This window comes from Colobus angolensis, unplaced genomic scaffold (assembly GCF_000951035.1).
Source record: "Colobus angolensis palliatus isolate OR3802 unplaced genomic scaffold, Cang.pa_1.0 Scaffold411, whole genome shotgun sequence".
Lineage (NCBI taxonomy): Eukaryota > Metazoa > Chordata > Mammalia > Primates > Cercopithecidae > Colobus > Colobus angolensis.
This window is the reverse complement of record NW_012117500.1, coordinates 1,969,017-1,994,185: the sequence shown is the minus strand read 5'-3', so window position 1 is coordinate 1,994,185 and position 25,169 is coordinate 1,969,017. Positions and strand designations below refer to the sequence as shown.

Genomic DNA, 25,169 nt, shown 5'->3' with positions numbered 1-25,169 from the left:
CTCCCAAGTAGCTGGGATTATAGGCACCTGCCACACGCCCAGCTAAATTTTGTATTTTTAGTAGAGATGGAGTTTCATCATGTTGTCCAGGCTGGTCTTGAGCTCCTGACCTCAAGTGATCCATCCACTTCGGCATCCCAACGTGCTGGGATTACAGGCATGAGCCACCACGCCCGGCCTACATTAACCACTTTTAATGCTTTATCCCATTGATCCTCATAACAACCCTATGAGATAGATTAGTTATAATTCCTCCTTCCCAAGTCCCATCTTTTTTTTTTGGCAGATGTGGAAACTGAGACACAGAGACATTAATTTACTCAAGGTAACACAGTTGGTAAGGGGCAGTGCTGAGATTTGGAACCAGGCAGTTTGATGAGAAAGTCTATATTCAAATTGAAATATATACTGCGTGCCATAGGAAGCAGCATTTAAAACTCCGAGTTCCTTTTTCCACTCTATTTTATTGCCAGTGGTTAATAAAACAATAACCATACTCCTTGCTCTATATTAGAGATGTATCCCCTAGAAAATCATGTGCAAATTTAATTTTTATAGATCAAATTTGATTTTACATATGTAAGGGGATTTACAAGTAAAAGAAATCCTTTAACGTGGCCTACCAGAACAGTGTGCTTATTTCTTCATTTTTTTTTTTCTGTTTTGTAAATACTGCTGGGTATACCTTGTATTTTCCAAGGGCTTATAGAACTAGGGAAGCCTTTTTGCAGAGAAGTAGCTGTCTGTGAAAGCATAGAATTTGAACATGGTAATGGCAAGTAAAAAAAAAATTGATTTTTAGCAGCATTCTGAAGGTGGCACAAAAATTTACTAAGAATTGGAGAAGGAGGCAAAGGAAGCAAACCGACTCAAAGTTGAATGATGAACTTCTGCTGGTGGCGTGGGCGGTTTGTAGTGATATCAGAAGAGGAAAGCATGTGGCAAAGCCGTGAAATAAAAACAATTAATGAAAAAGAGAAACAATAAATGAAGGCATAACATTTGGATTATAAAAGAAATGTCCAGACAAGCTTATAGTATAGATAATAGCTGATGGTCCATGATGAGAAAGAAGATTTAAGATGATACTGTTTAGAAACCATGAGAGTAAAGCCCTAGCAAGCCTGATCACATGCATTTAAGTCAGTTACAGAAATTCAAATGAATAGTTCAGATCGTTAAGCCAAAGGTCAGCAAACCATTTTTTAAAAGAACCAGCTCTTCAGGCATGGTGGCGCGTGCCTATAATCCCAGCTACTCAGGAGGCCAAGGCAGGAGAATCGCTTGAACTTGGGAGGCAGAGGTTGCAATGAGCCGAGATCACACCATTGCACTCCAGCCTGGGCGACAGGGTAAGACTCCATCTCAAAAAAAAAAAAAGAACCAGCTCTTTTTTTAAAAAATATTTGAAATTTTAGAAAATATTTTTGAGGCCCTGTGCAGTAGCTCACACTTGCAATCCCAACAATTTGGGAGAAGGAGATGGGAGGATCTCTTGAACCCAGTAGTTTAATGAGACCAGCCCGGGCAACATGGCAAGACCCCAACTCTACAAAAATTTTTTTAAAATTAGCTGACAGTGATGGTGTGGACCTGTGGCTAATCAGGAGGCCGAGGCAAGAGGATCACTTGAACCCAGGAGGCTGAGGCTGCAGTGAGCCATTTTCATGCCACTTCACTCCAGCCTGGGCAACAGAGCAAAACCCTGTCTCAAAAAAAAAGAAAATATTTGTCCTGGTCTTCATTACTTAACTTTGCCATAATAGCACAAAAGTAGCCATGGAAAATATAAACAAACAAGTGTGGTTATGTTCCAGTAAGTCTTTGTTTACAGAAGCAGGTGAGGGACTAGGTTTGGCCCACAGGCCATGGTTTGCCAGCATCTGCTTTAAGTGGCTGATCCAGTGGCCACAGATGCCACTTAGGGCTGCTCTGTGATCCCATCCCACACTTATCTCCTGCCAGTAGACACACCCAGCTTCCAGCCACACTACACCACGCTGACTTAGGAGCCCTATGTCTCCATTTTTCTGAGGATTCACCTCCTTCTCCTTCAGCTGAACCCCAGGAGCCTGATGAAATGTTACTTCCTCTTTGAAGCCACCCCTAAGCCTCGTTCCACGCTCTAGGCAGAGTTATTCATTCTTCCCTCCCCAACCTCGTGTTCTCACGGTGCTTTGCACAAAGCTCCATGAACCGCAAACTTATTATATTATACAGGTAGTATGATTCTTCACACACCAGTGAGTCTCCCTGGCTTGATTATAAACTCCTAAAAAGCATGCATCATGTCTTTCTCACCTTGCAGTCCCTGAACTTAGCATGAAGCTTTGCTCAGTGAAGTTAGATTGATCAAGTGATTAAATGTGACCAGTTTTAAAGGCAAACCCAGCTTCTCCCTGGCTTTGCTTTCTGAAAAGTTGTCAGAGGCAAAACAATTCTAGGTGTGTATTCAAATTGTAGTCATTCGTTTATCTTCTAGGGGCCCAGAACAAGTTATTCAACTTCTTTGAGGCTGTGTTTTCTACCTGGATGAGAGGAACATTGGTATTGCCTAACAGCCCAGGCGTGACATGAGAATTGATGCTTTTAATCCTGTTTAGACAGCAGTGTTTCCATAAGCTGCTTCCTCTTCCCAGTTCCCTCCCCTAGAAGACATTAGATCTTCTAGGGCTTTTGCCAGTGAAAAAGGCTGAGCTGAGCAGGTGTCTTGGGTAGTTGTGCATGGCAGAAGCCCAGTTAAGAGGGAGAAGCAAAGATGGACATGTGTTGGGGTTTGGACCTTACCTTTGCCAAACCTTAGCTATCACAGAAGGTGGTCCAGGGATAGGGGAGACACTGTAGTCAGGAGGTCAAAAGGAAAGTGGAAGACAAGAATTAGGCCAGAATTACGCCTTGGGTGCTGTGAGGTAGTAGAATACCCTGGATGCCCCTGAGGTTAGGCTAGGTTCCCATGGGTCACTGGCCTCCTTCAAGACTGGGTGCCCCCACCCTGTGTCTGTAACAAAAACACCATGGAAGGTACTGTTGCTGCCACCCCCTCATCCTAGTTCCTTTCTTTCTGAAAACCACTGGCCATGAATTCATGCAGGGGAGCCTCTTTGTATTGCTCTTTGAGGTTATGTTTATGTGCCCATGCCCTTGAGTGATGAGCAAAACATGTCTGATTTTGTTTGAGAATGCTTTTCAACGTGTATTTCACAGCATTTTTTTCCTATGACAGTTTCATAAGTGTATTTGTAGAATAGAGCAATTGAATAATCTCTGAATTTAAGAGTCCCTAAGTACTCATTGACACCTTTTCATTTGGGGCATATTGAGCTTAAAAACAGCTTTTCATAAAGTCTCTAAATTCCAGTTTATACTTTAGATGTGAACGTCCCCGTGGGTCGATTGGATGGAATGAATGTGCTTTGTACGGGCACTTAGATACTTCTGTGGGAGAATTTTGTTGTTCTGTGTTTCTCTCATTCCCCCTTTACTGTTCAACTTAGATTAAAACAAACCTTTTGGACTAAAGGCACTTAACCTTAGTTAGAATCACCTTTGCTGGTGCACAAATTATATTGATGTGCTCATTGGTTCTACTGCTGGATTTTACTGGCTTAATAACAGGGAAATTCATATTGTAGGTTGCCCTGTGTAGTTGGGAAATTACATAAAAATCATCATCAGGGCACTTAATGTCTTTCTAATTTTAGTTTATTTCTTCATTTGTTCCCGTGTTAGATCCCAGCCTGTTACTTTGCTTCCAAGGTTCACTGTGATCATTTTGTTCTGCTCACCAGAGACTACCATTAACCGCCACCTTCTCTTCTTGCTCTGTGGCACACAAATCCCCAAAGAGCCTCCCAAAAGTAAGCGAAAGGCTGGAAACTTCCTACTTTTATATCTAAAAATAGCCTAGAAGCTGGAAAATAAAAATCTGCTGCCCCTTTCTACTTGCCAGATATGAGTATTTGCCTGCATCTGTTTAGGAAATTTCTTTAAAAAATAAAAATTCTGTTTGGGTACCAGCTGCCCGGTGATGTCAGTGCCACTGCGGGACTTAAAGCCCATTAACACTCAGACTGCAAAGGAAGTGTTAACATTCCTTCAGCTTTACTGACACACTTCTCCCCACTGCCTGCCTCCTGGAGTGGGGACACTCAGTACATTCTCACCTTAGAAAAATGAGAAATTTCCATTACACAATAGAACAGCACAGGGGAAAGAACAAAGGGCTTTGAAGTTAGCCTGAGCTGAGTTCAAATGCAGCCTTCGCCTCTAGCTGTCTCAACTTGGGCACATGGCAAAATTTTGCTTACGTGAAATGAACTAACCCATTGCGTGTAGATTATCACGGCAATGCTGCAGGATTGTTTTGTGAATTGGACCTCATGGGGTAATGCATTTAGCACCATGCTTGGCACATAGTAGGTGTTGAATGAGAGTGGTTCTCTGCTACTGCTTCTTGTGGTGACACAGTTTGGCTGCCACTGTTGCTGCTGCCACAGCTGTGTTTTATTATAGTTACAGCCTTGATTATACTTCAGGAGAAAAATTAAAAGTAGAGGCTCTATTCATTTTGAATTGTTTAGAACATAGAAGTGCAGCCCCAAATATTATGTCACAGCCTTAAAAATAAAGCTTGCAAGCATGGTTTCTAAAATAAATATCCACCTTTCTGGGCTACTTAAAGCGGGAGCCAGATGGCTCATTTGCCCAGAGATGCCGAGACATGTGTAATCAGAGAATGGGAGAGTATCCTGGTATCCTGGAACTCAACTCCATGGAGAAAACTGAACTGGGGTGTTAGAAAGGATGCTTGGCCCCCTTCCTGCCTCAGTCAGCTCAAGGTGAGGCCATCGGGGTCTTCCAGTGGTACTGAGCCCAAGCTAAATCACCACAGAGGCAAAGTTTCTCTTCCCCTTCCCCTTCCCCGCCCTCCCAGCAGCTGCCTTTCTTTGCTCATCTGGCCCCTTCCATCTCTCTTCTGCCTTATTTGGGACTCTGTAGCCTGCCTTCCTCCAGATCCATCATGTCCCTTCTCCCAACGAACTCCTATCCACTCTGTGGCCTTCTCAGCAAGACCGCTTTTGCTGTTAGCCACCTGAGAGGAAAGCTGGGGAGGACATCAGTGGTGCTGTGATAGTTCATGGTCACAAGAGGCTTTACTAATGGCAAGATCCCCAAGACTGCAGGTTATCCCGTGCAGCAGGTAGGACAGGAATCATATTCTGATTCAGTTTCCTGAAATTGAGAGAGGGTAAGAGACCTGCCTAAGGTCACACAGCTGGTTTACACCCATGGGTCTTAATTCTAATTCTCAGCATCCTTTCAACTACCCTTTGCTTCTCTAAACAGTGAACTTCTTGCACACATTTGAGGCTACACAGTTTTCGGTATCTTCACCTGTATTCGCTCCCAAATCAAGTATTCTATAATTATAGACCAGGCATGGTGGCTCACACCTGTAATCCCAGCACTTTGGGAGGCTGAGGTGGGTGGATCACTTGAGGTCAGGAGTTTGAGAGCAGCCTGGGTAGCACAGTGAAACCCTGTCTCTACTAAAAATACAAAAAAATGGCATGGGCATGGTGGTGTGCCTCTGTAATCCCAGCTACTCTGGAGGCCAAGGCACAAGAATCGCATGAACCCGGGAGGCAGAGGCTACAGTGAGCCAAGATCGAGCCATTGCACTCCAGCCTGGGTAACACAACAAGACTGTCTCAAAAAAAAAAAAAAAAAAAAATTATATATGTGGTTTGATTTGATATGTATACTAGTTTAATTCTGTATTCCCCTAAGTGTAAACTGCATGCTGTGATACGAAATGTAATTTTAGGGAATAACAAACTTGTCATGAGTTAGTATCTACTCATTTAATGATAAAGTTATTTCGTTTTCAATATTTATTGTCTTTTTATTACCAATGAGAAAAATCTGATGCCAATACAGCCTTAATATTAGATGAATCTCTGCTCATCTGTCTTTTTAACAGAGGATGGCAGCAATACCTAGGTAGGACTGGATTGTATTTGTTTCAGAGGTCTGCAAATTTTCTTAAATGGCCAGACAGTAAATATTTTAGCGTCTGCAGGCCATTTGGCATTTTTTGCAACTACTCAACTCTACTATTGCAGCTTCAGAGCTTCACAACTGAGCATGGCTTTGTTCCAGTAAAACTTTACAAATACAGGCAGTTGACCTGAAAACCCTGTTTATTTTTTACCCTACCTTTCTATTTATGGCAAATGGCACTCCTTTCCCCTTTATAGTAGTAATATAAAAATTGCCTCTAAACTTTATTTAAGAAAAAAACCAATTGAGACAGAAATCATAAGTGTACAGCAGCCTGTGAATATGTGCAAAATTGTGAAGGCAGTACTTCAAAGGACTGAAGTTTGAGAAACACTGGTTTTATATGTTCTCGTATCTTAGGAATAGAAGCAGAGTCTTAAGCGGTGGCCTCAGTCCTCTCAGAGTCTCTGTAGTGCCTCAGTTGCTGGTCAGATCCCACTGACATGCCCCTGCCTTGCTGCCTGCCCCTAACTCTTCCTCACAACCTGAACTCTGTGCACAACTTGAAGACGGGAAGGGGGAGTTCTCAGTTTTTTGGATCTTCAAGGTTTAGACCTTTCCTAATAAAACAAAGGGTCAATGAATGGGTGGATCTGTCACAGTGGATTTTAAGCATCCAGGGGAACTGATGGAGGGATAATGAGAGACATGGGAGACTCTCAAGTTGCACCATTTACTCCCCCTCCCAAAGAGTGGCAAGGCAGTATGCAGCTTAAAGCCGGAACTTAAGGGGCAGCCAGTTTCATACCCCAACCCACCACTTACTTAGCTCTGTGTGATCTTGGGCAGGTCAGTTAACATCTGTGTGTACGAGGTTGCTTGTCTGTAACATGAAGAGAGTAATACTACCTACTTCATGTGGCTGTTGTGAGAAGGAAATGAATTAATATATGGCAGGGGCTAAAAACAGTACTTAGCTAAGCATTAGCTCCTATTACTGTTCCGGTATCTGTTATGATACTGAGCTATCCTGGTCTCTAAAGATTGGTGTATTCGTTCATCAGTGGTCCTTAGTGATTGTCCTCAGGACAGCTAATGCTCCTTCCGGACCAGTGGTCCCTTTACTCAAAACAAGAAGTATGTGTACTTGGGACTCACATCTACCCCCACAAATCACGGTGATGGGTAGATGGGGCCAGAAGCAGTTTCAGCTCTAAACCAGATGATCTGATGTTGGAATTCATGGCCCTTCAACACTTACAGAATCAACTGCAAATGTCCAAATGTGTTAGCATGAGCAGAGAGCCCTGCACAGCTGCGCCAGCCTGCCTGACACTGATCTCTTGTCATGTGCCCCGAAATGTGCCATGCACTAGCCACTAGCCATCCAGTGTCCTCGCATGTGACACAGCATCCTTAGGCTGTGCCTGCTGTTCTCTCTGCCTGCAGTGCCTTTCCCTCCCTACTTCTCCTTGAAGCCACCTTCTTCCTAAATGAGCAGGCATGCACATGTACACACGACACACTTTTCTAACAGCAAGGAGTGTGTGGGGGTCACTCTCACCTCTCTATTCTATGATGTGTTAGTGGCACCTCTGTTGAGATGACTTTCAGAGTCGAACGGTTTTTTGGGGGGGTTCAGGAGATTTTGGTGTCTGTGTGTGTATATATGTATTGAGAGAGAGAAAACCCATCACACAGGAGGTCCCTCACTGGCTGGGGCTGCTTCAAGGATGAGTATGGAGTTTGGTTTTTATTTGAGTCTTTAATTGTGAGCCCAGTGCCTTGTACTTAATAGATATTTCTGGAATGAATTGAAAGCAAAGGATATGGCTGGGTGCAGTGCTCACGCCTGTAATTCCAACACTTTGGGAGACTGAGGCAGGGGGATCGCGAGGTCGGGAGATTGAGACCATCCCAGCTAACATGGTGAAACCCCGTCTCTACTAAAACAAAACAAAACAAAACAAAAAAAAACCCGGATGTGGTGGCATGTGCCTGTAATCCCAGCTACTCAGGAGGCTAAGGCAGGAGAATTGCTTGACCCGGGAGGCGGAGGTTGCAGTGAGCTGAGATCGTGCCACTGTACTCCAGATTGGGTGACAGACCAAGACTCCATCTCAAAAAGAAAGAGAGAGGAAGAAAGGAAAGGAAAGGGAAGGGAAGGGAAGGGGAGGGGAGGAAGGAAGGAAAAGAGAGAAAGAGCGAAAAGGGTACTTAAGGACTGGGGATTCTGAATCAAGAACTTCTGTCTGATCTTTCCAAGAGTTAAGTGATTTGAACACGTGGACTTAAAGTGAAATACAAGCCCAAGAAAACATTAGGTCTTATTGATATTTTATCATGAGCCCATTTTTACCTTTCCCATTCTGCCTGCTTTCCCACTTTGCACCATATGAATGATAGCATGTTACCCCTTTCATGACATGACATCACAATGCCGTTTGTTCCATGGTGCATGTAAACAGATGAAGCTTGTAAATAGGTCCTAACAGAGATTTACTTTCTCTCAAAGCTATACACACACACACAAATATTTCATCAGATCGATCATTTGTTAAAGTGCACTATTATTTTAAATACCGCTAAAAGGGAAAACGGTGCCTATTAAACCAAGACACACTACAGATTGTAAGACAGGTGGCAATTTCAGAAACGGGGAGAGGAAGGGAGAGAGGGAGAAACCAGATATCAACCCTGTAAGAGAAAAGGAAGTGCCTTACATTCTAAACTGGAAATATTGGATGTTTTCATCTTGAGCTATTTTTTATTCTGCTTTAAATAGACATTGATAAAACCTTAGTGCCCAAAGACAATCCCCAGCACAGAGAGCTGGCTGAATAAATATGCAAGTGCTTCTAAAATAGCTGGCAGAGAGCCCTTTGTTTGGAAACAAATGTCTCCCTAAAAATAGCAACCCGAAATTCTCCTACAGTCCCTGTGTTCTGGAGCAATGAACATGGCCCTTTAAGTACCTTCTCCCAGTGACAGCAGTTCTCAGGAGAGTGGCTACCTAAATCACTCAGTAAATCCTTACATAGAGTACAGTCTGGAATTTGCTCTTCCTGGAGTGGTATCAAGCACTTAAACCCTATCTCTTCTCCCTCTGCTATCACAAAATATTAACTGTCATGGTTAGGTTATTTCTTTCATCCTTCTCCCTTTACAGCTGGAAAACAAAGAGTTGAGCAATTATGTGATGAATTAGATTAATGAAGACAGACATCTTTTAGTACTGGGACTAAGCAAAGCAAACATCCTGTTTTCTCAAGAGAAGGAATGTTTTTGTCCCAAATACACACTTGATTGTTCCGACACTTCATTTTACCAAGCATAAAATACCTTCGTGGTTTTAAAAAAAAATCTACTTGTTTCATTTTCAAAATGATTTGAGGACAAAAATATTTTATTGATGTTGGAAAATGCAAATCCTCCATTTTTCTTTGCTTGTTTTTTAGGGGGAGGGAGTTATAAGGTCAGTTGGTCTGACTTCTAAACAATATTTTGGTTTAGCAACATTGTTTAAATCTTAAAATAAAACTAAGGAACTTCACTAGTGTTTCAAAATGGACCCATTTGGGAGCCAGTCATGATATGGCCCTTCCAAAGGGAAAGATGAAAGTTGCTTCTAGTAAACTCTGGACTCAAGGGATTTAATGAGGACAGGAAGAGAATCAAGTGAAAGGTAATAAGTGAAGGAGTCCCACTTTATGTCGTGAAAGTGTCCAGACAGAATGTTTCAGTAGTTTTAAACTGAATGGAAACTTGGCTGTGATGCCCTTGGACTTTGAGCTCTCAGAAATCTGAAAATATGCAGTCTCAGAATATACTCCTACCCTACTCTAATAGATGCAGTGAGTGAGTTATTTCAGGAAGAAAGACATCAGGCCTTCCTCCTGCCTCTTGGGGCTGAGCAAACTCTTGGAGATGGCCTTCTCCCGCATTCTTAGGATAACAATGGTGTCCAGGTCTATGGAGTGCAAAGCTCCATTTTGTTTTTACAAATAGTGCCTTCTATGTGGCATTATATTCCTTAAAAATAGAATTGCATCCATCAGATTGAAGTGTGGTGCTTTACTCCACCAGAATGGCTGACACTAAAAGGACTGACAATAGCAAATGTTGGTGAGATGTGAAGCAACTGGAACTCTCATGCGTGGCTTGTGGAATTATAAATCAAGCCAAAGTTTGGAAAACTCTTTGGCAGTATCTCCTAAAGCTAAACGTATCAATATGACTGAGTAGTTATATTCCTGGGAACATACTCAATAGAAATGAGAGTATGGGCCCACCCAAAGACACATACAAGAATGTTCACTGCAGATTTATTCCCAATCCTGGGGTAGGGGGGCAACCCATAGGTCTGTCAACAGTAGACTGTGTAAATAAATTGTGACATATTCAAATCATGGAATACGCTTAGTAATAAAGAACTAACAGCATGGATGAACTCACATGATATTGAGTGAAAGAACTTAGAATAAGAGACAAGAAACAGTCTATATTACTCCATTTGTTTAAAGAGTTAAAATAAGCAAAACTTGTCTATATGATAACAATGAGAATGGTGGTTACCCTCAGAAAGGAGATACTGACTTGAAAGAGGCACATGGAATCCCTGTGGGGTGCTCGACATTCTAAACTTTAATCTGATGTGTACATACAAAACTATGTGTGTATTTTATACTTCAGTGAAAAAGAAACAGATTAAAATGTGCAGTAGTGGAATGGCCATTTCTTCCTGTGCATAGAGAAATTGTGTTAGCACCAAGAAGAGTAATACCTCTCATTAGAAGAATCTTCCTTCCTGTTAATACTTTAAAATTTCTTCAGGCAGTGTTTTAACGTCTTGGCATTTTGCCTTTTCCTCTGGTTTGAGACCCTTTTCACTTCAGCTTTGAATGTGTAAGGAACACCAGAAATGCACTATGGGCCATGATCTGCTCCTAGTTCTCTGAGTATGGTTATCTAATACCCCAAGTTGCATCAACCCACATAACTAGCTTTTTCTTTTAGGGCTATGCACTCCAAATTAATAGCCCAGGGATTTGTTTACAGCCTGTTATATTTGAAAAATTATTTGACCCATCAGATAATAAACAGCTAAAAAAAGATAATGTAAGAATTATTATGTCTAAGTGTTAAATTATCAGTAGTGGCAGTAAGTTCCTTTTAGAAATATAGTGCTCATGGGTATATACCCAAAGGATTATAAATCATGCTGCTATAAAGACACATGCACACGTATGTTCATTGCGGCACTATTCACAATAGCAAAGACTTGGAATCAACCCAAATGTCCATCAGTGACAGACTGGATTAAGAAAATGTGGCACATATACACCGTGGAATACTATGCAGCCATAAAAAAGGATGAGTTCGTGTCCTTTGTAGGGACATGGATGCAGCTGGAAACCATCATTCTCAGCAAACTATTGCAAGAACAGAAAACCAAACATTGCATGTTCTCACTCATAGGTGGGAACTGAACAATGAGATCACTTGGACACAGGAAGGGGAACATCACACACTGGGGCCTATTATGGGGAGGGGGGAGGGGGAAGGGATTGCATTGGGAGTTATACCTGATGTAAATGATGAGTTGATGGGTGCTGATGAGTCAATGGGTGCAGCACACCAACATGGCACAAGTGTACATATGTAACAAACCTGCACATTTTGCACATGTACCCTAGAACTTAAAGTATAATAAAAAAAAAAAGAAATATAGTGTTCAAAATGTGATTTATGAACTTATGTGGATTCCAGTTTAATAATTAGCTAATTACTTTTTCCATAATTAAAAAAACAAGGTGCTTCATATATTGATTCATTCATGAAAGGGAACTGGGACTTCAAATGAATAATCAAATTGAGACTGGCTTAGGGAAGTTAACAAAAAGTTTTGGCTGCTACAATAGGCAACCTAGTTTAAAAAAAAAAAAAAAGCCATCAGAGTAACTTATTTGTAAGTTCTAAATTTATCAAAGGTTCATCTTTATTTCCTTGTCTTTTTTGTTTGTTTGTTTGAGACAGAGTCACACTCTGTCACCCAGGCTGGAGTGCAGTGATGCAATCTTGGCTCACTGCAATCTCTGCCTCCTGGGTTCAAGTGATTCTCGTGCCTCATACACCCAGGTAGCTGGGATTATAGGCATCTGCCTCCACACCCAACTAATTTTTGTATTTTTAGCAGAGGTAGGGTTTTGCCATGTTGGCCAGGCTGGTCTCAAACGCCTGGCCACGAGTGATCCACCCATCTCGCCCTCATGGGGTTACAGGCGTGATCCACTGTGCCCAGCCTCCTTGTCCTTTTTATTTTTATTATTTGAAAGTGTTTCATATATACTTATGGCAGAAAAGAAAGCAGTAAAAATGACAAATTCTTTCCTAATGCCAGTTTGCAGAGTGTGAGCAATTAATCCAGCATTTGAAATTTAGACATAAAGACATACAACTTGTGGTTTCATGAGATGGTATTTTAACAAGTTCATTTAAAATATGTAATATCACTTCTAAAATATCAAAACTAATAGGGTTGGTTATCTCTGCAAAAGCGAATGTTAGCAAACCCTCACCCTCTTTATAGAAATATATTTATCTCTTATTGCCATCTTCAATGAATACAATGAGGCTTACAAAAGTATTGTGAAAAAAATGACAACTCAACAGTAAAAAGACAAATAGCTCAATTTTAAAATGGGCAATGGATTTGAGTAGACATTCCACCAAAGGAAATACACAAATATCTAATAAACACATGAAAAGATGCTCAACATCTTTAGTCATGGAAATGCAAGTCAAAACCATGATGGGATGCTGGTTCACATCTATTAAGATGGCTATGATAAAAATGATGAGCAATAACAAATGTTAGGAAGATGTACAGAAATTTGGACACTCTCACACTGCTAGTGGGACCATAAATGGTACATTGCCACTATGGAAAATAGTTTGGCAGTTCCTCAAGAACTTAAACAGAGAGTTATCATGGCACCCATTCATTTTACTCCTAACTATATACTCAAGAGAAATAAAAACATGTATCCACACAGAAACGTGACAGAAATGCTTATAGAAGCATTATTCATAATAGCAAAAAGCTGAAACACCCAACTATCCATTAATTGATGAAGAGACAAATAAAATGTGATATATCCTTACAACAGAATATTTTTCATCCATACAAAGGAATGAAATATTGACATATGGTACGACACGGATGACCTTTGAAAATACTATGCTAAGTGAAAGAAGCCAGACACAAAAGGCCCATATTCTATGGGTTCATCCATACAAAATGTCCAGAAAGGGCAAATCCATAGAAACACAAAGTAAATTCGGAGTTGCTAGAAGTTGTCTATCAGTGGTGAACGGGGAGGGCTGCTAATGAGTTCCTTTTTGGGGGCAATGAAATATTCTGGACTTAGATGATGGTGACTGTTTCACAGTTTGTGAAATTTGTGAATATATTAAAAACCACTGAATAATACATTTGAAAGGTCGAATTTATAGCATTTGAACTGTATCTCAGTTCTAAAAGAAACAGACGATTTTCAAATGTTAGGTCAATTGATGTAAGGGAAAATACAAAAATAAACCTTGGAGTCAGATTCATATACTAAGTTGTGTGTGTGCCAGATGAGGGCTCTTATTTGGTAAAAATTGTTTAGTACTCAGAGCTAAAAGGGGACAAGGTCAGTGACAAGATTCTAGGTGTCCACAAGAGGAAAACAGCCTTGTTGTTCAGAAGAATCACAGATTTTCTAGATACTGATGTTTGAGATGAATGTTTCCCACAGGTCTTTATAAAGTGAGTACTGGGAGACATCATTTAGGATGTCCTTGACATTTTTCGTTGCTCTTCCTCAGGACATCCCTCCAGGTAGTTATTCAATCTCATCTGTTTTCCAAATTGAAATAAAAAGGCATGGAAAAGCAAGGCAATCCTTATGACCTTAGACCCAAAAGAAATAACAATGGGCATGAAATGAAGACCGTACAATAAAGATGGCTTCCTCAAAACAAGAGTTGACTCTCCTCTTCATTCCATTTCAAATTCTATAATTTAAAAGCACTCTCCTTCAAATAATGCCTTTATGGGTTTTGTCTGTTTCTGTTTGATTTTCCCTTTTAAGGTAGAAATCAACTTTTTATTTTAGAACATGTTTCTCTTTATTAAGGTATAACTTACATATCTTAATGGCATAGACTTTTAAGTGTACTGTTTAGTAAGTTTTGATAAATATATGCATCCTTCAAACCACCTCCTAAGTCAAGATATTAGAAAGAAGCATGTGGGAGCTTTCTCGGGTTGGAACACTTTGTATCTTGATTTGGGTGGTGGTTATAATTAAGGTAAACTCTTCCAATGTCTGTCACCATAGGTTAGTTTTGCTTGTTGAACTTCATCTACACAGAATCACAGTGTATGCTCTTTTGTGTCTAGCTTCTTTCATTCATTACATCTGTAGAATTTTCCCATGTTGGTGCATGTATTGGTTGTTTGCTCCTTCTGTTGCTGTGTAGCATTCTATTTTATAGATAGGCTCTTCTCATGTTGATGGACATTTGGGTTGTTTCCAGTTTGAAGCTATTATGAATAACATTGCCATGAATATCCTGTACATGCTTTGTGGGGGGCATGGCCACTTATTTCTCCTGGGTATAGACCTAAGAATGAAATTACTCTGTCATAGGGACACACATGCTTAATTTTAGTAAAAGCAGTTCGTTTTCCAAGTGGTTCTTCTACCTGCCATTTTACCCTCCATCAGCAGTGTATGGGAATTCCAGTTGTTCTACATCCTTGCCATTCCTTGATATTTCAGTCTTTTAATTTCAGAGATCCTCCTGGGTCTGAAGTGGTAGCTCATTGTGGTTTTAATGTGCATTTTCCTGGTGACTAATGATGTTGCATTTCTTTCTAATTTAACAAAAACTCATTTATTAAGTTAGAAAGTATAAAACAAAATTATGCACAGTTTGATCTCATATTTTTAACAACACATAAGATTTGAAAGATAAAACCCAAAATGTCAAAAGTTATTGTCACGTTTTTTGAGCTTATCTGTATTTTTATCATTTAGCATTTTAGTGTACATTTGTTTGTGTGATTAAAAAAAGAAAAGCTATTTTTAAAAAGTGAATTAACTCAGATTATTCTGAGGTAAAACTTCAGTTTTCCTGATTTTCTAACACTAAATAACATTGGGTATTGACAATGCTTTAGATAGAAATGGTTGAGAAAAATTGAGGCCAATACTGTTTTTGCACTTACTTCTTTGTTTCCCCAAAGAAGATCAAATCCATTCCTAACTATTTAGAAACGTTGATATCTGAGGATAACATCCATATTCACCTCAGTGTAAAAGACCATAATCAGGGGTCAGCCTATGAGCCAAATCTAGCCTTCTGCCTGTTTTCATCAATACAATTTTATTGAAACAGCCACATGCATTCACTTACGTGTTGTCTGCTGCTGCCTCCTTGCTAAACAACAGAGCTGAGTAGTTGTCACAGAGGCCATACTGCCCACAAAGCCTAAAATATTTACCATCTGGCCCTTTAAAGAAAAAAATTTTGCCAACCCTTGCCATATTCACTCTTAAAATTTTCTATTCTAGTTCAAACACTGGTTTTTTAGTTCCATACCAAATATATGTGCAATTTGTAACTGCAGCCTTCATGTCTATCCAGTTCATAGAAGCTACTCAGTGGTTACATGCCTTACCATCCTATCTCAACAATTCAGTAGAGACCTTCTGATTTCAACTCTGAACTGAAAATTCTTAAACTATTCCTTTTCCAACCTCCAAAATCTGGTCATTTGAGGTACAGGGAACATAAAAAGTGTTGATTCCTAATACAAATGCAACTAACTATGAAGTTATATCCTTTTAAAAACACATATAGATGAGAATTTAAACATCGAACTGATAACTCTTTTTTTTTTTTTTTTAAGATAAAGTAAGTAGTGACTGTGAATAAATGAGCTTGCTTTTCTTGTCTAGAAATTGCCTCAGAAGGTAGTTCCAGAAGAGGAGAGAGAAAAATATTGTAAGCAGTGACACTAGAGTTGGAACAAGTAAACTCAGGATGACTTTTCTTCGAACAGTCACATATCATATAAAACCTCACTCATTTATAGCCACACATGATATATAGTGAAATGCTCTAACATTTAAGTCCAGCTCATGACAAACTTATTACCCTTCACTGATGCCTTTAATAAACTACCAAAAAGGCAGGTAAAGCAAATTCCTTTAAGCGAGCATGATGTACTGGCCCATTTTTAAGATGGACTTCAAGCAAGAACAGTAACTGCCTCTGTTTTCTCACCTGTAACATAAAAGTCTTCATTCCTACCCTTTTTATACCTAAGGGAGTTTGTGAGAATAAAATATCAAGAGTATCAAAAAGCTGTGAAAATGCTTTGAGAAATCAAAATGCTTTCAAAACAGAAGATATAATTGTGGTTAATTTTATTGACTCAAAGCCTTCAGAGCAACCTATGTCTGGGTCTCCCCCATCAGGCAAGGAAAGGGCATTACCTTTCTCCTGAAGCCCACATCACCCAAGACTTCCTGTCTACAGAGAACAGAGCATGTCTCCAGTGAAGAAATCTTTGCTATGCATGCTCTTGTCACGATAGAACTTCCCCGGCCTACTTAGCTTTCAAACTTTGTGCATCTAAAAGATACAACCGTCTTTCTTAGAGTTCCTTCCTAGATCTAATTATACAAAACCGGGGGTGCCACAAGCATCGCCTCCCATCCAAACTCATCACACACGTTCCTGTTTCAAGGGTGAATCAACATGTGAACTTTGCTGCTGCAGAGAGCTGACAGCTGCTTCTGAGTTATTCCTGGTGCCTCCGACAGTTTCTAGGATATTCTGGGGGAAAAAATAAGATATGAGAATCCACTGGAACTTTGGTTCTGTTGGCCTGTAATTCATTAATAAATGCGGGAGAGATCTGTGCAGTAGGAAAGAATATACAGTATCCACTTTGGTCTAATGTAATAGCTGTCTATTAAAAAGCACTACACTGAGAACCCAGAATGTGAAACCTAGGGGCCAGCCATGCCCAACTAGCTGGGTGGCCATGGGCAAGTCACTTAACCTCTCTGGGTACTGCACGACTATAAAACAAGGACATTGAGGCAATGACTGGTAAGATCCCTTCCAGACATCACACAATCTGAGGCAATAGATTGTAACATCCCTTTAATTAGAGTCAGTAAAACCTCTTCATTGAAAATCATATTTGCTTCCAGGACATAATTACAGTGAAACCTAATTCATACTGCGCTCTGCTCCAAATACAGTAGAGAGAGAGCTGTTAAGTGGTTTTTGAACATAATGTGCCAAGATTGACTTCTCTTGCTGCTTTTTTCTCATATGTCACCTTTTTATGTGGGGATCTCCGAACGTTTTTGTCATGGTGTGCTATAAAAGAGTGTCATCATTTTAGAGATGAAATGGCTGAGACACAAAGAGGTTAATTACCTCGCTCAAGAAAATACATGAAAACAAAATACTTCAAGCAGAAGTGGTCGAGAAAAAGACCTGTATTTGTGATATGGAAGATAATTAAAGTTGTAATTATGCACTTTACATTTTCTAGAGGATCTACCATGAACATGTAGACTTAAAAGCTCATCAAAATTGTACTTTCGATGTCCCTTGCCAGTAACCTGCGGTTGGGAAGAAAGAAACTAAGAGAATGGTCTAAAAAACCTTTTGGTAGGCATAGGGAGCGGGGCACGTTTTACGAGTAGGTGACAATATACACCCATCACCCTACTCTCTGTCCGAGCACAGACCGCCTGTCTCTGGCTTTTCATCCTCAACATTGAAGTTTTCTTTATTTAGCAGTAAGGTTTCTTTATTATCCCCTGAAAATAGAAGTTTCCCCAGGGAAAGGTGGCAGGTTAAATCACTTCATGGTACCTGACAGGAAGTAAAGTGTTGCCTGCTTGTTTGAGAGCACATTTGGAGGCAGGAGGTAAGGAGAAGGTAGATGTGAGGGCACTTTGTGGGAGGAGCAAAGACAGAGAACACTAGAGAGGCTTGGCCCAGACTCGATCAAGACACAGAATTTCATTCCAGCAGCACAGCCCTGGGTAAGGGGGAGGTCTGCAGGTCCTCCTAGAGCCATTGGGCATCTCCATTCCTGAGATGCCCCTGTCCTGCCCTCTTCGACCACATCTGAGGTATATTTTGAAACTGTATGTTATGGCCCTAGATTCTTGGCTTAAGGTTCTGTCCGCAGAGAAGGAGACCCAGGCTGGTTGGTCTCCAGTAGACACTGGGTGAGGGACAAATGGATGCCTGATTAGAATCTAATTTAAATGTTTTCTAGTTTGATGGTGCTGTCTAGAAAGTTTCGTTGGTCACAAGGGCTCATATTTGACACACAGAAATGTTTGATTTGGTGACAACTATGTGTTGATTGTGATCCCACTATGCATTGAAAACTGGATTCAGTTTTTCAACACATAGTGGGATCACAGGAAATATGTGCCCGAATGTATTGAGAATATCACTGGTTTCCCCAGTGTTGTCAGAAGCATTATTTCTTTACATATATGGAGTTGAGGGATGTCCTCCAAGGGAATGGTTCTCTGCCCTTGTTTGTATTTGATTTCTGATCTAATGGGGGTAAGAATCCCATTCTTATAAATAGAAAGACTTTTTCAAATACAGGGTGTGATCATTGTCTCAAGGAAGTGTGGGTAAGTTTTTTGGCAAAGTGAATGATATGGATTATCCCCTCCAGGTAGTTTGATTTTGGCAGCTGTCATATGAGGAAAACAAGGGAGATAATGAAATTCCTGTTTAAAGACTCAGAAATTCAAGATTTGTAGAAGTAAAATGACTTGGTAACGTCAATGGCTAATAAGGGATTGTGCTAGAAATAGAACCTGGCTGTACAGTTTCTAAGGGGAGTGCCTTTATTACCATAGCATGCTATTCTTTGGAGAGGGGTTTTTTTCTATTACCAGCTGAACTGAATAAACTACAAATTAGGATTGTCTGAAAGTCAAGGACCATGTCTACCCCGTATACTTTATGTGGTTCCCTCAAAAAAGGTTTAACAAATGTTTTTTTGAAAATGGTAAGCAAATAGCTTTCCTCTTATTTTCCTATTTGAATAAAGAATCAGCCCTTGCTCACACTTTCAGAGCTAAAGGGGGAAAAATAACCATAAAACTTCTGCAGCAATTTTTACAAATTTTTTCTCTCATGCACAGGACCTATTAGTAACATTGCATTATTTTTTTAAATGGACCATTTTTAGCAGTAGTAGAAGGGGGAAATCTCTCATGCCATTCCTATATAAAGTACAATTTAAAAACTGCCTCTTTAAAAAGTTGTAGCGTTACATCCTATGGGCAATGCCTAAGGCTGATGCACATCGAATTTTCTGTGGGTTTCACTGCTGTGACCTCTATATACTATAGGTTGTTCACTGCAGCTAGGAAGGAATTTGTTTAAAAAGTGAAGGAAATTCTTGAAGTATGTGAGAAGCATTTGAAATCAGAACTACTACCTTTCCTCCACGCAATGTGTAACTGAAAACAAATATGCACTTTCTGAGGAATTTGAGCTTAGGTAGTTAACCGACAGTTCTAATTGACCCAGAAAGACGTACAACCAAATAATAATGACCTACTTTTGTTAGCACGGCACCCAGCATAAACAATCATTTAAAACTGCTTGGAGAATCAAACCATTCAGAAAGTACTTTTATAGTCAAGGTCAAGGTGTTGGCCAGAAAAAATAAGATGTAAAGGATAATTTAATCAGAACCTTTTTCCAACAGAAATTAGGGTTAGATTTGCAAAGTACCAGCAGCCCGACTGGAACCACCATCTTCTCCATCTTGGTAGAATAAAGATGAAGCTCCTAAGTAATTTAGTACTAATATTTTTTATCTCATAAAAGTTAAGGACTAAAACCACAGACTGACAAGCTCCTTCAAAAGTTATCCCTTCCTCCTGTCTTCCCCCTCCCTCCCTCCATCCTCCCTTCTTTCTTCCTCTTCCTATCGTCTTCTTTCTGTCCCTTTTGCTTCCTATGTTTTTATTTTTATTATTATTATTTTTTCATCAGATAGAGTCTCACTCTGTTGCCCAGGCTGGAGTACAGCGTCGCAATCTTGTTTCACTGCAACCTGTGCCTCCCGGGTTCAAGAGATTCTCCTGCCTCAGCCTCCTGAGTAGCTGAGATTACAGGCGCACACCACCACATCCAGCTAATTTTTGTGTATTTATAGAGACAGGGGTTCATCATGTTGGCCAGACTAATCTCGAACTCCTGACCACAGGTGATCCACCCCCGCTCTGGGATTACAGGCTTGAGTCACCACACGCAGCCTTTCGCATGTTTTTAAAAGGTCTTCTTTTCTAGCTCTTGGAAATAAAATCAGAAATTATACTTTATGTGGAAAATTTCAGTTTACCTCATAACATTATAAAGTGTTCTGACAAAGCTCTTCAAAAGTCCATATGTTCATGGTGTTAAATAGATGAGGGGAAAATAGAACACTCAAAGATCTAGCTCAGAAAGAAAATTCTCAGAATGCTAGGTTATTCCGTTCATTTTGGAGGCAACACAGGACAAGCAGAATGAAAGTATGGTGTCATTTTGAGGGGAGAGGCAGAGGACGGAAGGGGCAGAGAGAGCCGGTGTGGAAAGAGTGGAGAGAGGATGAAGGTAGGACGTATTTATGTGACACCAAATCACCCCTGCCTCCCATACTCAAAAACAAGCTCCTTGAGGACAGGAATTTCCCCTTCATTGTCTTCATAGACTCCCTCAGCAAACATAGCTTTGGGCTCATGCCTTCATGAATTGATTCATTTATTCACATATTTCCTGAGCACTTACTATGTAGTCTTTCAACAATCAATATTTATTGTGTGCTGTTTTAGATGAAAGTCAGCATTGACGAAAGGGTTCCTGATGTCCTGAAGTTTATATTCATGGTTGGGAGAGGGTAGACAGAGACAGATAATAAGCAATTTTACATAATATAGAAGGTGGTCATCACTGCTTAGAACTGTGCTGTATAATGTGGTAGTCATGTAAATATAAATAAAAATATGAAGCAGAGCATCATGGAGCCAAAGGGGTCTGTTTTATGAAAGGTGGTCATGGATGGTCTGTCTGGCAAGATAACATTTGGGCAGGGACCTGAAGGAAGTGAGCGAGTGAGCAGGCAGATATCAAAGGAAGAGTGTTCCAGGCAGAGGAACAGCAGTTGCAAAGCTCTGAGCTGTATGCTAGGGGGTGAGTGGTAAACAAAACAGGCACCGTCATGGTTCATCCTCTTGGTGTTTTCATTTATATGGAAGGTAGACATTAATCTAGGCAACAAAGAAATTCATAATTAACAATCAAGCTATGATAGAGAATAAGTAGGGGAAGAGACTTAGGACTGGCTGATGAGGGAAGACCTCATGGAGGAGGTGTGAAGCCTGAGCACATGTATGGAGAGAAGAGGGCATTCCAGGTAGGAGAGCAGCATGGGAGAAGGTCCCCTGGGTTGGGGTAAGTCTTCTAGGAACCCAAATGAAAGAAAACTGCTGGGGCTGGAATATAGTAAGCAAGGAAGGAAGCGGTCCAATATGTCATTGAAGAGGAAGCCAAAGGCCGGTGTTCTTGTAGCCCACTTGAAGGAGTTTGATTTTTATTTTCAGTACAGTGTAGCCCATTGATAAGTGATAAACATTGAGTGACATGATCACATTTGCAGTTTGAATATACTTATTTTGTATTCTGCTGTGTGGAGAATAGATTGGGCAAGGGGCTGGGAGTGGAAGTGGGGTGGTCAATTAAGTTGTCCAGGCAAAACGAAATGATGGCTTGGACTAGTGGAGTTAAAGAGAAATGAAAAATTAAGTTAAATTTAAAAATAAAGAGAAGTGAATGGATTTTGACAAATAAATTAGAGATAGAACCAACATTAAATAGTACATGAAAGGTACATGGAGAATGTCAGATGGATTGGATGGGTGGGTGAGTGGATGGATGGATGAGTGGGTGAACGAATGGCTGGTTACTAGTTCTCTGGCTTCCAGTGCAATTCTGGCAAGCCACTCTCAAACTTTAAAGAGAACAGAGTGATATCTAAGCTGGTACTTAGAGGTGTTCCCCTTCTTCAGGTATATCTTTAGTTTCCCATGATTCCTTACTCATTATTTTAATGATGGAGTTCTGCCGGCGAAGGTATTACGTTATTTGCCAATGAATGTTCTTGCCCGAAAACCTTACTGATAGTTAAGCATGCAACTGGAAGTAGTGTGTGTGGGGGGTGGGGGGAAGGGGCAGTGAGGGGCAAGTGTATGTTTATGTGTTTGTGTGTAATTACTACTTTATTCAGTGCCAGCAGTGGGAAAGATTAAGTTACTTAGAGTAGTGCTTCTCAAATGGATTATGTATATCAGTCATCTGGAGATCTTGATAAAATGCACATTCTGAATTGGCAAGTCTGGAATGGGACCTGACATTCTGGATTCCAACAGTCTCCCACATCATGCTGATCCTTCTAGTCCTCAGGTCCTACTTTGACCAGCAAAGGCTTAAAGCGGTGATCAGCAAGTGGCTGGATGGCAAATATTTTCAGCTCTGCAGGCAACAGCTCCAGAAATGCCCTATGAGCTGCCTGCTCATGGAAACCCAGGAGTGGGCCTTTGTCTGTGACTCGATTTCCTCCTTAGCTAAGGAGACCTAGCTGGCGAGGCCTGCAACTGAGAAACACCAAAAATGGTAGGCAAAGAGCATTGGATTTTTCAAGCAAACCAGTTTCCTTTAGGGTAGAGGTCCAAAAAGCTGTACTTTGAAACTAGTCAGCTGTGGGTTCAATTCCATCTCCAAATGGTCTGTGAACTGGAGTTTCCTTAAGTACAAAATGGGGCCGAGCTGACCTTGGTGGTGTGTTACGTTTGTACATGCTTGTACGTGAAGCATTTAGTCCCAAACCTTCCAAGCCCAGGGTGAATGAAACAAAGGACAACGAGTATACCCTTATGTTTTCAGGTAAAAAGGGTTTTTTGAGGTTTTGGAGGGTAGGTAGATGCTCTTGGCATTCCTCTAACAAACCTAAATGTGATTATTTCTCCTGAGTGACGAAAATGGTAAAACTAACTGTGATTATCTTTGCCTCTATGGATTTAAGAGAAAACAAAACAAACAACTCACTCTGTAAACCTCAAAAGAAAAGCCCTACCCCTTGCCCCCCACAGATTTTCTTGCTGTTTGTTTCTTTACCTCAGTGTCTCCTACTAAAAGCATAATGAGTTCTGTTTTTGCTCCAGCAACAAGGCCCTGCACAAAGCCAGGCGGGAGGCCTGTGGATGAGGTGCTCTGCAAGCTGAGCCAGAAGGCTTAGGAAAATGCTTGCCAAACACTGATGTTTAACTAATTGGTAATGTCTGCGGAGTTGGCACCAGGAGAAAAGAAAGTAAAGAGGCTGGTGGATGTTGAGGAAGGAAGACAGACAGACTTGAAGCCAAGCCTCGAGTGTTTGGAGAAAGAGCCTGCCCACCATGGAGTGCAAGGAAGCTTGTCACACTGTTTTGAAATGGTCGGTTAAACTCCTGAAGGACAGTGTGCCCAGATGGCCAGCATTTGTTTCAGCTGTGCAGGACAGCAAGCGATTGAGACAAGAAGATGAGCAAAGTCTCAGATGTACCCTCCTGAGTCCAGACAGCTTGGTGCAAAATTGTCCCGTGAAACCCTGTTCTAACATTTTAGTGGCCCCAGACAGGGTGCTGGGGCAGGGGAAATTCCAGCATGGGCCCCGTGCTGTGTTTGGAACCAGCCATCCTCTGATTGTTGAACTGAAGTAACTCACTCACCCAGATGCTTCCCTCTTTCATGCTTAGTATCCTCTGGAGGAGGAGTAGAAGGAAGGGAGGGCTCCCTTCCTGCCATGTGATTCAGCACTGGCCAGTCCCGTGGATAGGATCCAGTCAGCTGGGACCTCGAAGCAGTCTCCTTCCCCTTACTTCCTCCTGAGGGATGGAAGGGCCCATTCCTCTCGAGGGGCTTCCATATTCCCCATGGTAGGGAGGGTAGAGATGGCTGCCTTAGGAGAAAAATGATTCTTATTTCTCCTCTATTTGCATCTGTCCAGAGGACCACTCCACACAGAGTAGTCTGATGTGTCCACTTTCAGAAGCAGCAACTTTTAAAACGCAGCCATTCTTCGTAAAACAAAAATATGAAGACTCACCTCCCTAAGAACCCTTCTCTGGATCCGTTCTCATCATTACAAGTTAGCACTGATTGGGCTTCACCTCCTTCAGCCATACTACTCTCCTAGGTTTTCTCTTAGAGTGGTCTTTCTGAAGCTATATAAATAAATAAATAATCAATATGTGGCTCTCTCCTGCTCAAAATTGTTCATTTGTTCGATTTTGAGCAGGAGAGAGCTCAAATGTGACAGTGAGATGAGGAGTAATTGGAATATTACAGCTGGTTGGAGAACAAGTGGATGCAACAGTTTTGAAAAACGATTTAGCCTTAGTTAGTAAAGTGAAAGAGGCATATACCTAGTGACCCAGAAAAAAAAATAGCTGTTTCCTAAGTATGTATATGTGTATATGTGATGTGCGTGTATATACACATCTAGTGTATACATACACATCCTAGAAAAATGTGTACAAGAATGCTCCTAGCAACACTATTCAAATCAGCAATAGAATGCATAGGCAAATTCAAACAATGAAATACTATACATCAATGAAATTGTATAGTAGAAAAACATGGATGAGGCTTAGGATTCATCCTAACATAGGGTCAGCAACAGAAGCATCTGTTTCTAACAACTGAAACACATATATTTTTATTTATATAAATTTCAAAACATACAAAACAACCTTTTCCTTAATGGATAGAAGTGTGATAAAATTCAGAAGGAAACTGAGGAAATGATGAAATGGACAATGGAGTTACTTCTGAAGGAGGAGGAAATGGGAAAGGAGACTTCAAAGGATAACATGATATGCTTTGTCTTAAAAGTATGTGAGGGAATTTCAGGGGTGATGGAACTATTCCGTATATTGATCATAGTGGTTTTTCCATGACTGTATACATTTGTTAAAACTCATAGAACCATATGCCAAAAAGGGTGAATTTTGTAGTATGTAAAG

At 40.7% G+C, this 25,169-nt stretch overlaps 1 protein-coding gene across 6 annotated transcripts in view; it reads left to right on the top strand.

Moving 5' to 3' along the window:
* Positions 1-25,169, top strand: part of RARB (retinoic acid receptor, beta) — a 424,977-nt gene that overhangs the window by 329,408 nt on the left and 70,400 nt on the right. The gene's annotated exons all lie outside the window — the stretch shown is intronic.